We start from the raw sequence: 5,866 nt of genomic DNA on the forward strand, positions 1-5,866 counted from the left end.
CTCCTTATCTGTATTAACTGCACCTGTTTGAACTTGTTACCTGTATAAAAGACACCTCTAACTCTCACTGCAAAGAAAGGTTTCTGTACCAAATATGAAGTTCTGCTTTTCTGATGTATCAGATACTTATGTCATGCAATAAAATGCAACTTAATTATTTAAAAATCATACAATGTGATTTTCTAGATTTTTGTTTTAGGTTCCGTCTCTCACAGTTGAAATGCACCTAAGATAAAGACTACAGACCTCCTCCATCCTTTTGTAAGTAGGAAAACCTGAAAAATCAGCAGTGTATCAAAGCCTTGTTCTTCCCACTGTATCTGACTGCTTGAAGTTGTTGATGAAAACCATGAGTAGCAATATAAATGTAACCGTACCTTAATGTATGTTAAGAGGGCAAATAATAATTCTTGTATTTTCTACATTTAGAATAATACATGTTTTTGACCTAACCTTATGCACCTTTGAAGAGGTGTGATGCAGGATATGACACACACACAAACAGGATGGTTGCTATGACTCATCCACATGCTTCTATCCTCTATGTGGTCCTCTACAGGTTCTGTTGGGTCTATTTTACCTTTCTTGCTACAGAAGTGATCTCTTTATATTCTTGTCTTGGCATTTAAAAAATTAGATTGTGGCTGCTCCCTATTTAGTAGATAGCCACAAATCAGATGTGCCCTAATGATGAAGGGGGAAAAGGAATCTTTTGTTTCTGTTTAAATCACGATTTAAGAGCCTATTCAAAGTGGCTGGCTGCCAGCAAACTATTACACAGAATCTGAAATGAAGATGCTTTACTAATGTAGGCCTTTGTTATATTCTAAGTGAGTTCAATGATTTGATGATAATATGGAAAAGCTTAGTCTTATTGAAGTGGCAAACTGCCAGCTAACTGCCCAGCTGTATTAAGAAATCAAGGCTTAGCTAATCTGCAGTTTGTGTAATATTTGCTGTCTCTGAATTCCTAATGAGTGCGATGATAGGATGATCGTATCTGTGTCGCGAGCATCCAGTGAAGGCAGGATGCCAGCACACTACCCAGCTGGAGAGCTGGAGAGACAGAATAGCTGCATTTCTTGTTTGTCATTTGCATTTAGTCCCGATCTCTCCCTCCAACTCTTTTTTTCTGGTCTGTTTATAAAGGTCTTTGAAACAGTTTGACCTAAAACTACGAGTGTTTCCTAAAGCATGACTGGTTTAGCTTCTGGAAAGGCATGTTACAAATAAACAAAACAAATCACAAACCACCTGATTATGTTAATTTTACCACTTGTCTCTTTTTTAAATACACTTACTTATTTAGACAACATTATAAGATTTTTTAATAAACACATTTTAACAAGAGATATTTAAAGTCAAAGACAATTATTTCTATATTAATGGAATATGTAGTTATAGGATCTTATCAGGAAATTGTGGAACTTTTTGTGTTATCAAATTTGCCACTGCAAATATATGTGGAATGATACATGCATTTTGCAATTTTAAACAATGGTAGCATGGTACCTACTCGTGTGTGTGTGTGTGTGTGTGTGTGTGTGTGTGTGTGTGTGTGTGTGTGTGTGTGTGTGTGTGTCCAAACGCGTGGCGCTTTGCAAGCTTTTCTGGCTGCTGAACTGCATTTGCTGGATCTTTACTTTGTCTGAACGGTTTTCCAGGTATAAACAATATCCTATAAGGTGTTATTTGGCATTCAGTGTTAAATACAGTCCACACTTACTGCTTTCTTAAACAACTCAAAACATAGTATATAGGCGCAGTTCTACAAAACAAAAAACAAAACACCTTCTGCTTTTTTTGCTCCCCATTTGAACTTAAGCTTTTTTGTCTCTCTCTCTCTCTCTCTCTCTCTCTCTCTCTCTCTCTCTCTTCTCTCTCTCTCTCTCTCTCTCTCTCTCTCTCTCTCCACCTCTTGTTTTTCTTTCTTTTTCATTCTTTTGTCACCGCCATCTGCACATGGCAGAAAGAGGAAAAGCTAAAGCAAAGATGAACTGATAGGTAGTGAGCCAGAGCAGAGGAAAGGGTGTTTGTGTGTTCAGCCATGTGAGGACAACAAACGCACAAAAACAGGGATGCAGGCCAGCCAAAAGAACTATAAAGAAAACGAAAGACAAACACACACACACACACACACACACACACACACACACACACACACACACACACAAACAACTAGTTTGTTGGTAAAAGGAAGAAAAAAAAGATTAGGAAAGTGAGTAATGAGAGGGCAAAGGAGTGAGAGGAGAGAGGAGGAGGGAATGATGAAACTGGTGTTGAGGCAGAGAGATGGAGGACTAAGGGGAGAAGGAGTGGAGGAGATAAGGGGGGAAGTGACGCTTATATGAAGGCCAATGGAGGAAAAATAGGAGAACATTAATTTCCTCCCACTACAGCTTGTCCTTTACCTACAGTTAATAGGACACACCCTTAGAGAGAGAGAGAGAGAGAGAGAGAGAGGGAGAGAAATATCCGGGTAGAGGGCAGAAGGTGTACATTAAACCATGGACACAAGTGAGAGATATATGGGGGAGAGAAAAAAGAAGAAGAAAGGGGCACAGATCCTGAGCCATGTGCTCATCACTACATACCAGCTGTATGTGTGTCTGTCTATCTACAGGCAGATAAGGCAGCGTTGACGTCTGATTACCATCCTCCATGCCGTCATCCTTTGCCTTAACTCCTCACCTCCATAACTTTATTCCCTTTTTCATCTCCGGTCTGTTTCATCCGTCATGTAAAGAATGAAAAAAGGTTGTGTTGCTCTTTGAAACAACAGCAGCTGCACAATGAACTGACCGGGCAATATTTGCACAGCATGGGTCCTTCGTGAACTCACAGCCCAATCTGTCGGCTTTTCAGTGCTGGCAAAGAGCAAAGTGATCAAAGAGTTCACGTACAACAACTCTAGTCGTAAACCAAGTGCTTGTCTACTTGTAGCAAAAATGACGTAATATGCTTTAAGATGTGAATATGGTACCAAATAATCTACTAGTGAATACATTCCCTCCCTTTGCACTTCAAGTAAAATCACGCACATTGAGGACTTTGTGACAGCCAGGAGATTATTTCACAAATTCTTATAATTAACGTTATTCTGGAACATGCATTTTTATTGACAATTCAATGTTAATTGCACTGTAAATAAAACCAATTAAATGAGTAATATTTATTGTACAAAAGGGCGTGAAACCCATTTCTGATTTAGCTTAGTCAACCGTTGTTTTGCAAATCCTACCCAAAAAGTGTTGCTATGCCAACCAGTAAGAAGGATGAATAGGTGTATCCTGACCAAACCTTGAACAACAATATCTCTACTCTTTCTGCTATATACTCTATTTACATCCTTTTTTTTTAAGTTTTCCCTTTTCTTTTTTCATTGCAAAAGTGTGTTCTTTCACACACATTTCCAACAGCGCCTGAAGCCACATGCTACCAGTTGGTAACCAGTTTGAAAGAAAAGTTTAGAAAATAGCAATTTACAGTAGTTCTTAAAGAGAGACCAAAGTATTGTTTTCCTTCCCTCTAAAATGAGCTTCGCAGTTGAAGTTAAATATCCGTCCGCCATGTTTTACACCCTTCTGAAGGCTTTGTTTTTGCTTATATACCATAAGTTATGAGACACACGGAATCCACATCGCTGTGCGGGTCTGACGGCATCCGAGCAATGCCAATATCTTATTATTCAGCACTCGTTGTATTAAGTTGTTACATCAATGCCTAAATCCCAGGCGTTTGTATCGAAGAGCATGGTGGCATCATAATGGATTATTAAGCAATGATTATATGTTTCATTTCATTATGTTTTCATTTCTTGTTAATTAACACTTGAGGCAGAAAAGCAAAATAACCCCATGGAACACTTGAAGAAATACATATACCATCCATCTGAAAAACAGAATGCAAAGTAGATTTCTCTTCTGGCGATCTCAAGTTTTTCTTTTCTTTACCTTCACATTTTTCACAGGCACAACACCTTTTCAAGAGCAGTAGTTATCTTGTCCTCGCTCACTCTTTAAAGGTTTGTGGTATTGGAATGTTAGTTACGTTGTTCCATGTAATCTTAGTCAGTCACGTGATTGCCTGACATACTTTCACACATCTCTCACTTGTTGTAAAGCCTTGGTTCTTTGTATGAGAAGAGTTTTTTTTTAATCACCAAGGCAATGTTAACTTCAAAAGTGAGAACTTCATGTTCTATTTTCTTCTATTCAATCAGGGTAAGTATCCTGGAAGTCCAGGTTGACTCAATGACTTATGTTTTTCTCTGTAATAACCTGGAGCCTATATTCTTCTCCTCTCTTGTTCGTGTTTCCAACTCTCCACTTCTATCTCTCTGATAACGACTTAACCCTCCACTTACTCGGTGACCCCAACTTTCTCAAATAAAAGAAATTGTTTCTCGCTACTCCTCTCCCTTTCTTTTTTCCTGGCATCCTTCAATATTTTAAACCACTGTGTCCACCTCAGTTTCTGATGCATTATCAGAAAATATCTTTTTTTTTTTCTGACATAAAACAAATGGCAGACACATATTGACTTTGTCCAATTGCGGAATCCAAACAAACATTACCACTTGGTATGTTGTGAATTTATCATATGCATATCATAGGTATGTTATTATGATTCATGTATGTTTTTCAGTCAGACATGCAGGTTTTGTTGGTCAGGTTTGCTTCTCTTTTACTCTTACTGTAAATACCAAACAATCAGCATTTGTTCACATCACATGTAAATGGCAGTCTTTTGTACTAAGCTGCTGCAGAGAGCTTATTTATGGAGGCAAGCAAAACATTTTTTATTTTTTTATTTTACATATTTTGCTCTTGACCTAAAAGTATCACTTGATCTAAGAACAATGAAACCTATAGCCATCTTTGATACATTGAAGTTGATCAAAGACCAAACTTAAACACACAGCAATAGCAAGCATTACCTGAATGATCGGTATTCTAAGACGTAGGCTATGTATTTCACTAAGCGGTTGTTTTAGTCGGAATATATGCCTTGTGTTAAAACGATACAAGAGGCTGCTTTGGTGGGGGCGTGCTGTTTTAGCAAGGGTAATGGTCATTATACTATTATTGTCTGCTTTTTCATGCAGAGCCAACGTCGGTCTGAAAGTGGCCTAAAGTATCAACAAAAAAAGCCCCTTCTTCCATCATTTCATTCAGGCGTAGCTCAGTTGTGTCAGGGTTAAGCCTTAGGAGGAGTAGGATGCTGTTTGCCAATAATTCTGTTCATATAAGGAATTAAATTATGTTTGAGGTATAATAACTCAAAATGAAATTACTACATAGCCTATTTAACCCTCATGTTGTCCTCGGGTCAAATTGACCACTTTTCAGTAAATCTTTTTTCTCACAAAAAATGTGCCATTGAGATAAGTGCTGAAAATGTAAACATTGAAAATATCAAAAAACAAATGACAAATGTAGGAAAAAAGCAATAATGTTGAAAAAACGTCGTCAAAACTTTTTTTTTTTTCATGGTTGACGGGAAGACAACACAAGGGTTAAAATAAATTGACAACATTTTTAGTATAGTATTTCAATGGAGCAGAGTCATTTGTCCCAGGAATGATTGCCGAATGTAACCTCTTCCATTAAAGACAAAAAGATGACAGTGGGTGTTAGTGGCTTTCTTGTCCAGTGGGAGAGGGGCGGCAGTCGGTATAAGCACTGAATGCTGGTAAAGGTTTTACACACCTGTTCACTGTGAGGGGTAACACGTTCCACTGCATTCAATCTGAACACACCTTTGGAAATGCACTGTATGAATGAAATGTAGACAGTGGTCAGTTGATTGATGACTGTTCCACTTTCATGACTGTTCCACACACACACACACACACACACACACA

Source organism: Etheostoma spectabile, chromosome 3, assembly GCF_008692095.1.
Source record: "Etheostoma spectabile isolate EspeVRDwgs_2016 chromosome 3, UIUC_Espe_1.0, whole genome shotgun sequence".
Classification (NCBI taxonomy): domain Eukaryota; kingdom Metazoa; phylum Chordata; class Actinopteri; order Perciformes; family Percidae; genus Etheostoma; species Etheostoma spectabile.